Here is an 18,944-nt window from a genome sequence, read left to right as displayed (position 1 = left end):
CCCCCCTCATCCCCAGGTTTCCAGATGGAACCAGAAAGCACTCGAAACAGAGAGATGTCCCCTCTTTCCAGGGAATGGCACTGTTTAATGAAAAGTGCCGTGAGGGGCAGCAGTTCCATGAATACTTTGGGAGGAGGTAGGTCAAGAACTAGGAAGAAAGAGAGTTCCTGTCATGGTTCAGTGGTTAACGAATCCAACTAGGAACCATGAGGTTGCAGGTTCGATCCCTGGCCTTGCTCAGTGGGTTGAGGATCCCGAGTTGCTGTGAGCTGTGGTGTAGGTCTCAGATGTGGCTCGGATCCCGTGTTGCTGTGGCTCTGGTGTAGGCTGGCAGCTGCAGCTCCAATTGGACCCCTAGCCTGGCAACCTCCATATGCCGTGGGAAGCGGCCCTAGAAAAGGGAAAAAGACAAAAAAAAAAAAAAGAACTAGGAAGAAAGAATGAAAACACTTCCTTTGGGTAAACAGAAAATTTGATGGGTGTTAACAACACAAGGGAAAGAAAACAAAAACAAGCCAAGAAAGACGACTTCAAACCAACATCGTGAGAAAGCATCACTAATGTTTCACCTGCAAAAATGAGATAATAAATATCTACTCTGCAAAGATGCTAATATTCTTGAAGAGGCCAACAGTTCCCAGAACATAGTAGGTACTCAAACAACACCAGATGCTTAGATGGCCCTCACTATGGGTGGGGCACCCTGCCTTTCTCATATATTCATGGGTCAGGAGATAACAGGAATTACTACCCATACATGACGTCTGGGTGCTCAAATCTTAATTCTGAAGATCATCGTCTAGCCACCGACCACAGGACCAGAGAACCACGACCTTCTTTTAAAAGTGCAAAGATTCCCTAAGGATCACCCAATCAGAATGCTTCATTTTGTACGGCAAGTCCTCCAGACATTTAAACAGAGGGTGACCGTTCTCATCGGACCGCAATTTCGCTTCTGGGTCAGGACCCAAAAGAACGGGAAACAGGGTCCTGAACTGATCTTTGGATGCCTGTGTTCACATCGGCATTATCCACAAGAGCAAAAGATACACGCAGCCCAAGGGTCCACCAAGCGATGGATGGATTAGCGATACAGAGTGGACACACCCTGCAATGTCATTCAGTCTTAAAAAGGAAGGAAATTTCTGACACACACACTGCAACGTGGATGCACCTCGAGGACAGGATGCTGAGTGAAATAAGCCAATCACGAAAAGACAAATGCTGTATGATTCCACTCATACCAGAGGTACCGAAAGGTGTCAAGTTCATGGACAGGAAGGGTGGGCGTCCCAGGCTGGGGAAAGGGAATGGGGCGTTAGTGTTTCATGAGGACAGAGTTTCAGTTGAGGAAGATGAAAAAGTGCTAGAGATGGATGGTGGTGATGGCTGCCCAACCATGTACTTAATACCACTGAACGGTACTCTGAAAAACGCTTAAAGTGGGAGTTCCCATAGTGGCTCATCGGCTCACCAACCCGATTAGCATCCATGAGGACACGGGTTCGATCCCTGGCCTCGATCAGTGGGTTAAGGATCCAGCGTTGCCGTGAGCTGTCGTGTAGGCTGGCGGCTACAGCTCTGATTTGACCCCTAGCCTGGGATCTCCATATGCTGTGGGTTTGGCCCTAAAAGACAAAAAAAAAAAAAATGCTTAAAGTGGTAAATTTTATATCTATTCTACCGCAATTTAAAAAATGCTTTATTTTATATGAAAATAAGGAAGAAAGCCCAGGGGCCTACAAAGTGATGGAAGCGAAGGAAGCTCTATCCTGAGCTACTTACTGGAAGCAATGCTGAACGGAGCTGAGGCATTTGGGCCCCCATCCCTGGTCCCACCCCATCTGCATCTTCACACCAAGGCTGTCCACGCAAGGAGCTGTTTTCCCAGGAGTGATGCTGGAGAGGAAAAGCAGCAGAGACAGAATTCCCCATGTGCTTGGCCAATGGGTTCCTTAGACGTCTCTGCCAAGCTCTCTTCCTGAGAAGAAAAAGGACGTGAATGCTTGAGGGCATGCTCACAGGCTGTTTCTCCCCGTAGGTGTTTCACCAACCCGACAAGGGGACAGAACTGGCAGGAAATAGAAGTGGACTTGAAAAGGAAGACACATTTAGGCCAAGCCCGAAATGGCTAAGAAGCTGGGACAGGTTGCTGTCCAGGAAATGACTCACGTCTCCCCCGGTCCCTCGGGGCTGCTCTGGGAAGAGACGCTGAACAGGGCAGACCAAGGTTCTTGAGGCTTTCACAAGGAAGGCAGCTTCTGGTGGATTCCGCTTGGACCCTAATGTTGTCAAGCCCATCTTGGACGCCTGGGAGAGTTGGGGGGCGGGGGGCTACCTAGCACGACCCCCCAGGGCAGCTCAACCCACACTTGCGGGTGAAGATGGTTGAAACCAAGCCAGTATACAATCACTTGTGGTAGAACACAATGGAAGAGAATGTGAGAAGAAGCGTGTGTATCTATGTGTGACTGGGTCACTCTGCTGTATAGCGGAAATGGACAGAACGTCGTAAATCAACTATAATTTTTTAAAACATTAAAAAAAAAAGAAAGAAACCAAGCCGGAATGCCACAGAGCCGGTGCCCAGGCCTCTCCTGCAGCCACCCACACTTCCTGTGGCCTCTGTCACCCTGCATGCACTCAAGCTGCGGAACCCAAGCTGACTTCGGGCCCCAGCCACTTTGGGGAAAATGCCTGTCCACGCTGACGACCTCATCAATATATTGAAGGGCCTATGAAAGCATCTCTTCTACTTTGAAGCTACATTCGAAAACCCTGACCAGGTCCTTGACCTTGAAAGCCTGGCTTCCGGGACAGTGTATTCCCTGTTGTGCAAGGCTCCCACCCAGATTCTTCATCAGTGTTTCCTCCTGCCCCTTAAACAGAGATGCCCCTTCAACAGTTTTTCCTCCTGCCCCTCCTGCTTCGGGCTCCTCTGCTCTCATGGCTCCAGAGAGGATCTCCTCTTGAATTTGACACATCGCCCACAGCATCAGTCTTATGGGAACCCTGGCCCTCACTCCCACACAGCACCCCCCCACCCCAAAACAAACACAGCCCCCGCCCAGCCTCTGCATCTCTGCCAAGTTCAAGTCTCATCCTCCCGATCCATCACCCCTCATCTCCCTGGGTTCCTCCTCCTCTTGGCTTCCCACACTATCACCAGATGGTAAAAACTCCCCCCCAAATGACCCAAACCTGTCCCTACTCTCACCAGCCATGTCATCGTCACCCCCTTAGAGTTACTGCAAGTGCTTCAAATTGGTCCCCCTGCCCAGAGCACCTCTCCGACCCAGCCGCATCTCCCCAGAGAGGCGTCTTTTTATTTCCATGTTGAAAGTCTGTAATTCCAAAATGTTCAGAGGAGCCACATATTTTCAGCACCTAAAATGAACAGCCGTCAACAGTTCTGTCACCTTTGTCTCTCCCTCTTATTGCACAACAAAGGGCCAGAGAACGAAGAGGCAACCCAGGGAACAAAAGGAAATGCAAACAGCAAATACGTATGAGGAGACACTCAACCTGCCCAGTAAACAGGGAAACATAAAATTAAGCACTGCTGGGCTATCTGTCACTTTGTGCCCCCCGATTTCCACAGAGTCAATAGCGAGGTGGCGCCTGCTGCTGGCGGGGAGGGGAGGAAGTATGCACCCACGTGGCTGGTGGACTCTGAATCTTGCAGCTTTTTGGAAATGACTGACTGACTTCCACTCCTGGGGCTCGGGCCACAAGAATAAAAGCCCCGGACGGAGGATATCTGCACAGCTGTTTCTGCAGCATTACTGCCCTTTTCTGCCACTCCAAAGCAAGTGTTCCCATCACGGATGACAGACTGGGTGGACAACTCTGGTGCATCTGGACCATAAACCATTCATCACACAGCAACTAAAAAAGCAAGGTAGGAGTTCCTGTTGTGGCGCAGAGGGTGCCTGACACAGTGTCCCCGAGGGCACGGGTTCAATCCCTGGCCTTGCTCAGTGGGCTAAAGATCTGGGGTTGCCGTGAGCTGTGGCATACATGGCAGAGGTGGCTCAGATAAGGTGTTGCTGTGGCTCTGGTGCAGGCCAGCAGCTGCAGCTCCGATTCAACTCCCAGCCTGGGAACTTCATGTGCCATGGTTGCAGCCCAAAAAAGAAGAAGAAGAAAAGTAGGTAGACCCGCACTGGAGCCTGCGGCCACTTTCATACGCATTCCGAGGTACAAGCAGGGCAGAATAAGAAAGGCAAGCCCACCTGAATCAAATAGCAATGTCCCCAAAGATACATCCACATACATGCCTGAGCAGGCAGGAAGGCATGGAACCACGCACACTGTCTTTCCCTTTAGGTCAAACACAAAAAGAACTAGAAAATAACTGATGTTGGCAAGGATGTGGAGAACCTGGAACCCTTGTGTACTGTTGGTGGGAATGTCAAATGGTCCAGGCACTATGGAAACCAGTATGGCACGTCCTCCAAAAACTAAAATAGAAAACATCCGTATTTCACTTCTGAGCATAGACCCCCCCCCCAAGAATTGAAAACAGGGTTTTGAACAGATATTTGCACACCTGTGTTCACAGCATCATTGTTCAGAAGAGCCAAAAAGTGAAAACACCACCAACATCCATCACCTGATGACTGGATGAGCAAAATGTGTTGATCCCTAGAGTGGAATGTTTGACCTTAAAAAGGATGGAAATCTTGGAGTTTGCGTCGTGGTGTGGTGGTTAACGAATCCGACTAGGAACCATGAGGTTGCGGGTTCGATCCCTGGCTTCGTTCAGTGAGTTAAGGATCCGGCATTGCCGTGAGCTGTGGTGTAGGTTGCAGACGTGGCTCGGATCCCGAGTTGCTGCGGCTCTGCCGTAGGCTGGCAGCTACAGCTCTGATTGGACCGCTAGTCTGGGAACCTCCATATGCTGTGGGAATTGGCCCTAGAAACGACAAAAAAAAAAAAAAAAAAGATGGAATTCTTGTCACATGTTGCAACATAGATGAACCTTGAGACCATTATGCTAAGTAAAATAAGCCGGTGACAAAAAGATAAATACTGTGTAATTTCACCTATATGAGGTAACACGAGTAGCTCATATTCATAGAGACAGAAAGTACAAGGGTGGCTGCCAAAGGCTGGGGGAGAGAGGAAGCGGGAATTGTTGTTTAATGGGGACAGCGTTTCAATTTTGCAAGATGAAAAAGTGTCAGGGGGCAGGAGTTCCTTTGTGACGCAGCAGGTTAAGGATTTGGTATTGTCACTGCAGCGGCTCAGGTTGCTGCTGGGGCGTAGGTTCAGTCCCTGGCCCAGGAACTCCACATGCTGTGGCTGTGGCCAAAAAAAAGAGACTTAAAGAGTTGGATGGCAGCAACTGGTTGCACAATATTGTGAATGTACTTTCTACTGACATGTACACTTAAAAATGGTTACGATGCGGAGTTCCTGTTGTGGCACATCGGAAACAAATCCGACTAGGAACCATGAGGTTGCGGGTTTGATCCCTGGCCTCGCTCAGTGGGGTAAGCTGTGGTGTAGGTCACAGACACGGCTCAGATCCTGCATTGCAGTGGCTCTGGCGTAGGCTGGCGGCTCCAGCTTGGATTTAACCTTTAGCCTAGGAACTTTCACGTGCCACGGGTGGAGCCCTAAAAAGGGGAGAAAAAAAAAAAAGGTTATGATGCCGTTATGGACTGAATGTTTGCAGCCCCCCCAAAACTCAAACCATGAGCCCCAAGGTGATGGTGTTAGGGAGGTGGGTCTCTGAGAGGTAGTTAGCTTAGGAGGGTGGAGCCCCTGTGAATATAATTAGCACCCTTGGAAGGGGAAACACCAGAGGGATGGTCTCCCTGCCCCGGAGCACAGCCTAAAACAGCTGTCTGTCCACCCGGACGAGGCCCCGCACCAGACGCTGGCTCTACCAGCAACTTGATCTTGGACTTCCCAGCCTCCAGCTCGGGAAGAAGAAGTGTCTGCTGCTTAAGCCACTTTGTCCATCCTATTCTGTTCTGACAGCCCAAGATCACGAAGACAAATGGTAAATTTTATTCCCGCCATTCTTTATAAAAGAGCAGAAAGACATGCTCTAGGTGACATCAGTTTGGGGGTAAGAGAAGGGGGGTGGCGGGAAAACAGGACCTAATGCCCCCCCAAAACACATTCGCCAACTATTGACCACGCCGATCGCAAGTGAGTTGGGTCTCCTGAGAGCCGCTTGTGAAAAGGGTCCCTGGAGGTGCACAGGCGTTCTTTATTTTTTATTTTTATTTATTTTATTTATTCATTTATTTATTTCTTTTATTTTTTTGTCTTTTGTCTTTTTTGGCCGCACCCATGGCATATGGAGGCTCTCAGGCTAGGGGTCTAATTGGACCTGTAGCCACCAGTCTATGCCACAGGGGGATATAGGGGGCCGTAGCGGGATCCGAGCCACGTCTGCGACCTACACTACAGCTCAGGGCAACGCAGGATCCTGAACCCACAGAGCGAGGCCAGGGATCGAACCCGTGTCCTCACGGATACTAGTCAGGTTTGTTAACCACTGAGCCACGATGCGTTCTTTATAGGCGCAGGATTTTCATCTTGACCTTCTCACTCTTGTCATCTTCAGTGGCTTCCTCCTGCTCACAGGATCAAGTCAAAACTTCTGAGACGGGCGCCAAAGGCTCTTTCCACACTGACCTCAGCCCGCTCTGTCACCGAAGGGCTTTCTCGGACCCTTCACTTGCCCCTACCACTGCTCGGGTTGCCCAATTTGGTTCCCACACGCGTGGGTACCACTCTACGCCTCCACCCTCCTGAAAGGCGTTACCGTGCTCGGAAGCCCTCTGCACATCCTCCACCACCCTAAACACCTACCCAACCACAGGTCGCAGTCCCTTTCCTTCCCAGGAGTTCTTTCCTTCCCAGGAGTTCATGTTAGACTTTGAAACAGCCGCCCCCCCCATGGGCCCCGCGTCCTGATGCAGACACCTAGAAAGTGTTTAAAAACTTCGGTGAGAAGGGACGCCCTGTGTACCCCACATGGAGACACACAAAGCAGAGCATCAGGTTTCTCTGCTTCTCTGCCCAGACGCACGGCCGCCCGGGCCACGGCCGCTCTGAACCAGCTGCCCCGGCACCCAGGGCAATTTCCCTCCTTGGCCTCAAGGCATCAGGCCTGGGAAAAAATTCTAAAAGCTTCAGAGCATCAAAGGTTCAAGAATAAAATGCCTGCAAGTGACACTACACACCCCTCCCACCGAAGGCGTCCTCAGCCACGCCCACTGACCTCTGGGCTCCGGGTCCAAGGCCGAGATCTGGGAGGTCTCCTGGACTCCAGCCCGACTTCCGGTTGGCTGTCAGGCGCACCTCCGGAAACAATCTCCACTCCACTGCCTTCTGCATCGCCCTCACCCGTGCCCTCCAGCATCCCCATCGCCCTTCCGGAACACTCCCCACCCACAGGGTCGCTCCCCTCCTGACCGAGCGGCACCCCCTCCCTCCATGCAGAGGTCTCATCTTTGCCTCCCTCTCCAGCTGCGCCCCCTCCCCCACCCTGGGAACCCCTCGACTGGGGCTACCCGAGTCTAAAGCAGAACCGACCCACCTGCGCATCCCCCTGCACCCACACCTTCAGGACTTTTCCAGCAACCGGCCCAGGATGCCTCCTCCACTGCGCGGCGCCCCCTAGAGGCCTCTCCTACCCTCAGAGCTCGAGCAAGTCTTTCTACCCTTTACCAGCAGTTCCAGCACAGGCAGGCGCCACACCTGTTGGCTTAAGATAGAACAGTGGTTCTTGACCTGGGTGATTTTAACCCCAGGGGACATTTGGCCTGGTCTGGGGACATTTTTGGTGGTCACGAATAGGGGTGGCATCTAGTGGGTGGAGGCCTGGGATGCTGCTAAAAAAGGATCCTGCCCATAAGGTCAACAGTGCATGGGGGGGAAACCCTAAGAGGGTGGACCTCGGAGGAAAGGATGTGGCGGCTGCCTGGGACAACACCGTCCTCATGTGGCCCTGACTGTGCCTCTGGGTCAGGGCGAGGCCACGTCCAGGGGGAGATGGCTGAATAGGAAATCAGTGCCCGTCCCCACACTGTCATCAGCTTTCTGTGTCACCCTGAGCAAAACATTCGGCCCCTCTGGGCATTAGGTTTCTATGTCTACCAAAGGAAGGGTCAAAGGAGATCAGCTCTTCCCCAAAGTGGTTGGACAAATCCTTAAGCACCTGAAAAATTGTGTGCGTTTGGGAAGAGACCGTATCCCAGACAGTCACAGAGCCCATCAGCATCTTAAAGGCTCTGAGAAGTCCTGCAGCAGAGGGGGCTTGGCAGGTTTCAACTCCAGCGGTTCCCACTCTTGAAGAGAAGGGCACATGCTTCCCACATGTGTCCCCACCATGGGGACACCTATTTGGAGGGCCTCTGAATCTCTCTTGACTCTTCTGCTTCTCGATTCTCTGATGAGCAGGGCCCTGCCTCCTCCCACAGCCACACTTTTTTGGCTCCAAAGTGGGTGTGAAAGTGTGCGTCAGAGTTGTGTGTTCTACAGGGGGATGCGAGGGCCAGCTTACTGCTCTGCAAACTCTCGGTGGGGCCACACCACGCCCCCAAGCCCCCCAAGGGTACGTCTAGTGGGGTGAGGTCAGGGACTTGCTTTTGGGTAGGTAATCGTGGCTTGTTCTGAGCCCCCACTGGGTCTGTCCCTTCATCTAGACCAGGGTTTGGCAAGCGATGACTCCATGGGCCAATATGGCCCACGGCTCGTTTCTGTAAATAAAGTTTTATTGGCACACGGCCACTCCCTTTGGTTTATTCATTGCCTCTGGCCTTCCCAATCACCCGCAGAGTCAAGTCGTTGCAACTGGCCTCAATACTGACAATCCGGCCCTTAGGGTTCGATAACCCTTAACCCTTGATCTAGACCTTAGCAAATGGTGTCTACTGTGGGGACTCCAGGGGCCAAGCCTCTCTCCCAAACTCCTCCAAAAGCCTGTTTCTCAGGCTCAGGCCCCATGTCCACGCACACCCAGAAGACACACAGTACAGGATCCTGCTGTCTGCCCATCCCACGCCCATGGCTCCCCCCCCCCCCCCCCCCGTCTCCTGCACCTGCACGTCCCCCACCACAGCCTTCCCTGGACCCCAGTGATGCCCTCTCCCTTCATCAGAGCTCATTTATAGCCAAAGGTACCAGCGTTTTTAGGTTATGCACCTGATCTGCAAACCCTTCAGCATGGATCCCCCCTGAAAGGTACACATTGTTCATGCATTAGCCTCCCATGCTCCTGCATCGATAGATGGCACACACCCAAAAATGAAAATTAAACAGGAGATAAAAGGAAAAATAGAGCTACATATTTCTACCCACAGCCCAGCAGACCCTCTGGAGATGAGAGGCTGGCTCCCCGTGTCATCCCCAGTGCTCAGCACACAGACAAAGGGGGCTGTGACCTTCCTGACCATGGGCAGGACAAGGGACGTGGACTTGGACTTGTCAAAGGACAAGGACTCAGCCTAATGCCTGGCCCTGAGCGCCTGCCCCAGGAGATGAGTGGGGGACCTCAGGACCCAGGACCCAGGGCTTCACCCACCTGGCTGGGGCAGGAAGGGAAGGGTTACCCGCCACCCCCCGAGAAGGCACCCGCTGCTCCAGAGCCAGCGAACCCCACGGCGCATCCAGGGGGATTTTTCTGTTTTGACTCAGACGCAACAAGTCTTTCAAATTAAACCAACACAGACTAAACTGCAGTAACAAGGAAAACCCCTTCCAAACAGCCGGGAGGCCGGGGGTTACCACTCGGCCAGGCGAGTGGGTGGGAGGATGGCTGATGGTGGGGCTGGGGGGCAACGGTGACCTGGCCCAGGGGGTCCTTTCTGGAAGGTGAGCACTGCAGCTTCAGGAGGGCCTGTGGGAAGGGCAGCTTTGGGGCTCTTAGACTCGTCCCCAATCCCCGGCTTGGGCCCTCCCCCGGTGCTCCAGTCCTCCCGGGCCAGCCCACTCACCAGGAAAACACTGGGCTGCAGGCAGGCAGTGACCCCAGGGAGCGAGGCACCACCTCACCTTCTTAGCCACTGCTCAGGGGGCTCTGTGGACAACCATTCGGACCCCACCCTCTTTCTGTGGGTACTGTGGGTGGCTCCTTGGGGGAGGCTTCATTCCCCAAGAAATGAACACCAAAGGCCCAAACAGCCAAAGGCGAGGCAGAGCCAATTCAGTCCCACAGAGATCGGCCCACCAGGCTGCTCCCAGGTCAGCTGCTGGCCCGGCCACCGTCCTGGGGACGGAGGAACCCTGGGGGCGCAGGGGGCAGTGGCAGGGTGCCCGGAGCGCATGGACCCCAGGTCCCTTGTAGCATGCCCTTTGCTTCTTGTAGCATCTTCTCTGCTCCCGAGAGGAGTCAGGGCAGACGAGGGGACCCGGATAAGATCTTCCCTCGAGTTTTATGCAGAAAAAAAAAATTCCACCGCAGGGAGTTCTGTGCCAGCCCAGGAAACAGGGCCACCCAAGTGAACAGGCGGCCTCACCGGGCAGCCGGCTGCTTTTAGAAACACACCCTGCTCACCCGCCACAAACATTAGCCGGCAGCTAAAAGAGGGAAGTGAACAAAACAGCTCTCCGGATAAGACGAGGGCTGAGAGGATGCTGGGGGCAAAGCTAATGATAGGATTCAACTCTGCCGCCCAAATTTGTCCAGACAGCCTCCTCTGGAGGGGGGCGTGGGGGCGAGCATGACAGGCTGCTGCAGGAGGAAGTGGGAGTGGGCGGGAGCGCCCCCCCACCCCGCCCCCACCACCCCGGGGGCCAGGCTCAGTACTGAGCCCGCCTGAGGTCCTGGCCGCCCCCAGCCCCCTCCCCCAGCACCCCCCAGCCCCTCTCCAACCCCACCCGGGCTCTGCTGCAGGTCCTCGCAAATGCCCATCTAATTGTGCTGCTTCCCTGATGAAAACCATCTATCTGGTGGCCATCCTTGAGCCATACAGGTCACCAGGCAAGGGCTCCTGGGTACCAGGCACAGGACCACCTCGAGGGCAACAGTCAAACTCTCGTGTGTGAAAGAGCTTCATGACCTGCCTCTGACTCCTTTCTGGCCTCAGCCCGGCCCCCTCCCCCAGGATACCCAACAAATGAAAAGACATACACCCTCCCTAAAAAGCTGCCGTGGCTGCTGACCCACTGCGCCTCTTTTGTTCTGGTGAAGAAGTGGCTTCTGTCCTGGACTCCCTGTCCCCACTCCTGGCCCTGGGCTCCAGGGATGGGTACATGGCCTCGGTCTGCGACACGAGGACATCTACTCCTGTGACAGTTGAGTATGCAAGCCAGTCAGAGCCAACCCGGAAACTTTTGCTTAAATCATCTTCTGAGAATGAGGCCAAAAAGAAAGCAAACAGGTGCTTCAATAAAGAGAGAGAGGTAATTGCTGTCGCCAGGGTTTGAACTTCTGGATCTAGCTGTGCCTGAAATCCCCTAGACTTTTTAGCTGCTTACAGTTCAGCAAACCAGTTGCTTTTTGTTTAAGACTGTGTGGACTGGGTTTTTTTCAATCTCTTGCACCTGGAAAGTTTTAACCAACAAGCCAAGCTTTTTAAAGACTACTTTTTTTGCTCACACTGTTTCTCCCCCAGCCCCCCAAACCTCCAGGGTTTCCTATCAGGCTTTTTCCCATGTGGACTTTGAAAACAGACTCAGGTGCCCCCTAAGCGTCATTTAGACGCCCATGTGCTGCTGTTCTTAGATGTTCTTTCGGTTCACTGGTCCTCAAATACGTGCCGGGCAGCCTGGCCTGGCCCTCGATCAGCTCAGTCCAGGGTGAGAGATGCAGTGACTGCTGATCTTCTCACCTGTCTCCCTCTCCTTGCCGGCAGGGACCACTGCTCTAGCACAGGGCACAGCAGGATGGATGTCTGCTGGCGGAGGAAGCGGCCCTGCCTCTCCGTGGCAGACCTTAGCTGCGGCCACATCATGCGTGGGTGATGGGGCAGACATCTAAGCCTGTCCCAGAGCAAACCCTGGACCTTCTATCTCTCCAGAACCCGGCCACCCCCACTGCCTTGCTGCTCCCTCCCAGGCCTTAGCAAGAGCTTCCTCTGCCCTGACTCCCCGCAGGGAAAAGCAGGTGTCTCAAAGCCCGGCCTCTGGCAGCTCCTCGTTCCTATCACCCACCCCCCAACGCTGTCCTGCCTCACTGGCCCTCTGGCTGTTCCCGGCACATGCTAAGCTCCTACCTCAGGGCCTTTGCACTTCCCAAGCCCTCTGCCTAGGACCCTGGACCCGGGTACCCAGACGGCTATTCCCTCACTTCCATCAGGCCTCTACTCACAGGCTGCCTCATCACAGGCCTTTCCCAGCCATTCTACTTTAGTTTTGTTTGTTTGTTTTTGCTTTTTATGGCCACAGCTGCAACATATGGAAGTTTCCAGGCGAGGGGTCAAGTCAGAGCTGCAGCTGCTGGCCTACACCACAGCCACAGCAACTCCAGATCCGGGTCTTACCTGCAACCTACGCGGCAGTTCCTGGCAATGCTGGATCCTTAACCCACTGAGTGGGGCCAGGGATCACACCCCGGTCCTCATGGATACTAGTCGGGTTCTTAACCCCCTGAGCCACAATGGGAAGTCCCTGGCCACCCCACTTTAAGTGGCCACCGTCCTCTCCCCCTGCACTTCTGCCCCCAAAACTTCCCAATGACATCCACTTGGCTGTCTGCTTAGGACCTGTCCCCCTATAAGAACACAGGCCTCGGTGGAGTTCCTGCCGTGACTCAGTGGTTAATGAACCCGACTAGGAACCACGAGGTTGTGGGTTTGATCCCTGGCCTTGCTCAGTGGGTTAAGGATCTGGCATTGCCGTGAGCTGTGGTGTAGGTCACAGATGCAGCTCGGATTTGGTGTGGCTGTGGCTATGACGTAGGCCAGCAGCTACAGCTCCGATTCGACCCCTAGCCTGGGAACCTCCATATGCCACGGGTGCGTGGCACATAGTGGGTGCTCAGGGATCATATGCTGAATGAGTGGCTCATTCTATTCCGAGAAGCTACCTGCCCACACCCCCATGCTCCGTAGACGCAGGGTCTAGGGCCTCGCCTCCTACATCACCTTCCTATAGGGGTGTGGTCAGGCGTCCACATGCCTATTCCCGACCTGCTCTGGAAGCCTCCCCCAAATGACCTCTCTGCAGGCCCCTCATTCCTTGAGAACTCAGTCCCCAAATGTGGCGAGAGCTCACCCCTACACAGCCCAACCATCCCTAGCATGCCAGGCTGGCTGGTACCCAGAGACGGGCAGCCTTGGCCTCTTCCCTCTTCCTGCGATGGCTGCTCTTTCCTGGAAAACCCTGCATTAGCGGCGGAAGCAGAAGCGCCTTCACTGCCTGCCTACTTCATGCTGAGCCCAGGGCTCCCGCTTCGAGTGTCCACACAAACCCTCCATTCAGGTGGCGGCAGCCGGTGGGGGGCTGGCTTCCAGATGGGGCTCCCGTGCCCCCCCACCACCCGCTGGCACAGACCGGCTTACGAGGTGCCACCCATCACAGCCCCATCCTCGCCACTGCCCCTCCCCACTTGGTTTTCCAAGAAAGAATGCGTCTGGTCTGGCCCCAACCATGCTGGCCCCGAGATGAGGAGAACAGACTTGTCCCAAACACATTGTATGGCCTGATGTCAGCTCTAAGAGGTTAAGGGTCACAGGAGTTATCATCGCGGCCAGTTGTGGCTCTGAGGCAGTCACGCCCGTTCCCAGGGAGTGTCTGGGCGCCGGGGGATGCTGGCCGCCTCCTCCTCCACCGGGAGCCACACACAAAGTTCCCTTTATGGGAACAAGGCGGGCCGGGCACTGGCAGTTGCAGCCTCAGGGAAACCCAGGTTTGGGTTTTCTCCGAGGGCACAACTGGGCCTTTGTCTTGACTTTGCCCGTCCCCACCCGAGCTGGCCTCCTCACTGGGGACATGGCGCCCAGGACCTAAGCCCCTCAAAGCTGACCCTTCCAAGGCTGGGCACCAAGACACACCCCAGAAGACAGCCAGGGTCATGCACAGGCACTGAGTGTGACCCACGGCCTCCACTAAAACCTCACCGAGGACCTACTATGTGCCAAGCAAGGGATGGTAGCGGAGGAGGAGGACCACAGATGTGGCAAAGCCAATTTGGCCAAAATTCACTGATGCCAGACACTGCTGAAAACCCCACTCTGTGCAGACCCTGTGCCTGCCCTGGGTCCCCGGCAAAGTGCTGTCCTCCTGGAGTCCAATCCAGTCGCACCCAATGCACCAACTAGCTAAGGAAAGATCTTTCTTTTCTCTTTTTTTTTGGCCGCACCTGCAGCCCACGGAAGTTCCCAAGCCAGGGATTGAACCTGTGCTACTGCAGCGATTGCAAGGACAATGCTGGATCCTTAACCCACTGCATCACAGGAGAACTCCGCGCCAACTAGCTAAGAAAAGCATGAACACTTGATTATCCACAGGGATTCAGTCCCCTCCTTTGGCACACGCAAAAAGGATAGGCCTAAAAAAAACTCTAGGAAAGAAAGCAATGAGAAAAAACTTAGGCATTGCCACTGAATGGAGCAATAAGGCTGCTTGGAGTTGGGATCTAGACGGCCAGGAGAGCTGGTACACATTGAGCCTGCATGGGACCCCCTCTTTGGGGTCTGTGTCCTTGTTCTCCTTCCTGCAGGAGAACTCCCCCCACATCTCCCACTGGCCACAGGGAAGAAGGATCCACGAGGAGGGAGGGAAGAGGCTCACGGTCCCACGGACCTGCAGTCCCACACTCAGCCCCCGTGGTCTGCAAGCATCGCAGCAGAAAGATACTGCTCATCGCCTCGGGAGCCCAGCAGCAAGATGCTGATGGTGTGGACGTAGTACTGTCTCGCTGAGGCCCAGCAGGCCTTGAAGATCTGCAAAGGTCGCTTCCCCAGGGCCTGCCCAGCTTGGGCTCTCGGTGCCCAAAGATCCAGGGGCAACCAGGGGTGAGGAAGAACCCACCTCCTCGGAGGGAGAGGGGGTCTGTGTCCTCTTGTCTCTGCTTTGGGCTCCTCTGGAATCCACGAAGCCTACACATGAAGCCCAGCGCAAGCCCACAGACAGGGTTCCAAGCCCGGTGAAGGGCGAGGCTGCCCAGCACTGACTCCGGGTACCGGGCAACCCTGACGCGTGGACCTTCAGGGTCAGCCTCGTGCCCAGGTCCCACGCAAGCCTCTTCTGAGATCTGCCACGATCTCTGCCAACAGGCCCTGAGGGACGGCTCCCCAAGCCAGCCAGGGGGTGGGGGTGGGGGTGGGACGGAAAAACCCCAGGGATTCTGCGGAAGGAACATCTGCGCCCGAGCCAGGCAGAGGGGCTGGGGGCCGGAGAGGGGCCAAGCAGAGCCGCCAGCACCCCACCCCCGGCTCCGGCCCAGCAGGAATTAGTCTGTTCCATCTAGACAGTCAAAGCCGCCAGCCCAGCCAGGGCACTTCACGGGAGCGGAAAAGGTCGGATGCTCAGACGGAGGGTCGGCAGCGTGGATTTCCCCCTTCGGAGGTGGCCAAGTGGGGAGGGCGCTGGAGGCGCGCATCCCAAAGAAGCTGCAGCAGAGGCCGAAAGTCCTCAAAGGCTGGGGCAGGGGGGAGCTGGCCACCTGCCCCCACACAGTCGCTGCCCCTCCACAGACAGCATCAAAGAGTGACGGCCAGACACTGTCACCATGGGGAAGGTCACACGTGGGTCAGTGCCGGCAGCACGGGAAGGGAGGGACCTATTTCCAAGGCCCATTCAGGAACCTCCCTGCAAACCCAGACGTCTGACGTGGCCAGACAACAAAGGAAAGGGGGCTGGGGGGGCTGGAGGTGTCTGATGGTCCAACACAGTGCTCCCTCCATCACGCCCCCCCCCCACTGCACCTCGGCTGCCTATTGACCATCCGAGTGGCCAGGACCGGACATACACTCCCACCCACACTGGCTCTTCCGGACCCTCTGGAATATTCTGCCAATTTCTACCCTCAGGAGAACCAGAGGTGGTCAGACCAGGACCCCAGAATTTGGTCCAGGACCCCAGAATTTGGTCCAGGACCCCAAAAGCACATCTGTCCCCAGCAATTATGCCCTTTCTCGCAAGGCTTTAAGGAGCACGCATCACCCTGGGTCTTATCTGCAGACACCCTTGTCCATCAACCATCAAGTCAGGACTTTGAAATCCCACCTGCCAACAGCTCAAGTCACATACAAACTGGGGAGGAGTCACGCATGAGAATCTGTCGACAACCTGTGAATATGAGAGACAGGACCTGGGTTTGAACCCCCGCTTTGACCCTTCCCCGGCTACGACCTGAGATTTTTGGGGCCTCAGCTTCCCCAACTGCAAAACGAAGACAATAAACCCTGTCTGTCTCACAGCAACAGCATGAGGGTTCGAGGGACGATGTGAGGGTTGGACACCAGGGCACACACATCCCAGTGCCTGGTCTACACTGAGTGCTCGCGAGGAAAAGCTCCGGAGATGGGTTCAAGACAGAGGAGGAGGAGTCAGGCTCCAGGGACTAAGTCCCAGGGGTCTGGGTCATTAATAAGGAGCCATTCAGGAGTTCCCGTCGTGGCACAGTGGAAACGAATCAGACTAGGACCCATGAGGTTTCGGGTTCCATCCCTGGCCTTGCTCAGCGGGTTAAGGATCCGGCGTTGCCGTGAGCTGTGGTGTAGGTCACAGATACGGCTTGGATTTGGCGTTGCTGTGGCTGTGGTGTAGGCCAGTAGCTGTAGCTCTGATTGGACCCCTAGCCTGGGAATTTCCACATGCCAAGGGTGCGCCCCTAAAAAGACAGAAAAAAAAAAAAAAAGAGCCATTGAGACCCTCATAGGATGGGAGCTCAGAGAGGGCCCCATGCTATTCCCAGGTTACCTGTACAACAGACTCATTGCGGCTGCTCCCATAGAGGGTGAGAGGCCACAACAAATAAATGACCGGTGAGACCCCAGAACGGGGACACACACCTTGGTCACCTGCTTGGCAGTGCACATTGGCACTGACCTTGCTGCTGCTACCTCCTGCTGTGCCCATCACCTGCCCCCGGAGGTACCCGCTGCAGCTGAAAGAACCTCTCCCATGAACGCGGCAGTGCCCCTATCCTGTCTCTCATGACTCGGCCTGACTCACACCTCAGCATCGCTGACATCAGGCTGGCTCCAGCGTCCACAGCTCGCTCCAGCGACCATCAGCAGCTTCTTACAAAATGAGGAAGCTTCCTCTCGATGGGTCGCAGACATGATGAAATACCAGCATTAACGAGCAGCCCGCGTCTGTCTCTGGCGGTGGAGCACGAGCTTCTGGCGTGCCTGTGTTACCCATTCCTGGCCCAATAGGGAGGGTTCACGAAAGGTCTGAGAACCTGGCTGCTGCATCACCTCCCCGGCGGGTACCAAGATGATGACCCACAGGTCGGGGCGAGTTTAGAGCAAGTCCAGGGCCTGCTCTCCCCCCAAGAAAGGGCCCTGGTACTGGGAGGCCCCTCCGTGCCACCCCGGATATTTGGAATTCCTCTGCACACACGTGCTTTCTTTGTAAAGACGGTCTGGCTTCCCCCTCCATGTACCACTAACCCAGAAACCCGACACTGCAAAAGATCAGCTAAGCCCAAGGAATGCAAATGTTTAAGGCCCACCGCCTGTGATGCCTCTGCAGACTAAACTGAGGAGGTTTAAGAGCTTTTTTTCAGCTTCGTGTGTGTGTGTGTGTGTGTGTGTGTGTGTGTGTGTGTGTGTTTTCAAAGGGAACTAGGACTATCTCCAGCACCTGTAACTATCCTGCTGCCTTTTTCAGCCAGTCAGTCCCACTGCCCTGGCCTGGGGAGTGGGTCAGAGACTCAGGAATTGAGCTGTGAACAGAGCAGAGAACACAGTGCAACATTTTGTTACACTGGTGGCATGCAAATGTTCTGGAGCCAGGGATCGAACCCACGCCATGGCAGTGGAACGCTGGGTCCCTAACCTGCTGTGCCACCTGGGAACTCTGCAAGATACCTAATTTGAGAGGGGGGGAGGGTCTTCCACTGGAGCTCGACGGGGGGGGGACCCCTCCCCGTCATCCCCACATTTCAGGAACAGAACTTCCTGTAATTCCGTTCCACGAAAACCAACCGCCATGGGAGGCGTGGCTTCAAAAACACCAGTGACGTAAGCGAAAAGTCCCCACGAGGAAACCAGAGACACGGGGCCCACCCTCCAGGGAACCTTCAAAAGGAAGGCTGATGTGACACAAACGAGCTTATCTACAAAACAGACTTGCAGACACGGAGAACAGACTTGTGCTTGCCAAGGGGGCGGCGGGTGGAGGGGGGATGGACAGGGAGTTTGGGATGAGCAGATGCCAACTATTATACACAGAAGGGATAAAGAATGAGGCCCTATGGTACAGCACAGGGAATTATATTCCATATCCTGTGATAAACATGATGGAATGGAATATGAAAAAGAATGTCTATATGTGCATAACTGAGTTACTTTGTTATACAGTAGAAATTAACATTGTAAATCAACTACACTGCAATAAAATATATTTTAAAAAAAAAACACGCAAGGTCAGGATCAGCATGAGTAGGGGACAGCCATGCAGGGGTGATCAAGTGATGGGTGCAGAAGACTCGGCGGATTCAGCCCCACTGTATTCCAGGGACCATCTCGAGCACCCGGGGATGCTGAACTAAGTACATGGAGTTCTGGCCCTCATGGAGACAGAGAGACCAACCCCAGCCTAGGAGCTGATTAGATCAAAGCTGCTAATGTTTCCATGGTCAATAAAGAGGCTGGCTGGCGTAGTCCTTCATTCATTCCTGTGACAAGTTCCCACAAGCGCCCCCCCACCACCAGGTCCCAGCCAGTGTGCTAGGCAGGCAGACACCAGGACTCAGCCATGATAAACGGATCTTGCCCTGGAGGATGTTTCAGCGACTCCCCCACATCCCTTTCACATCCCTGTGGCGCCTCCTGGATTCTCTACAAGCAGGCAGGCCAGGT

Source organism: Phacochoerus africanus, chromosome 8, assembly GCF_016906955.1.
Source record: "Phacochoerus africanus isolate WHEZ1 chromosome 8, ROS_Pafr_v1, whole genome shotgun sequence".
Classification (NCBI taxonomy): domain Eukaryota; kingdom Metazoa; phylum Chordata; class Mammalia; order Artiodactyla; family Suidae; genus Phacochoerus; species Phacochoerus africanus.
This window is presented reverse-complemented; position numbering follows the sequence as displayed.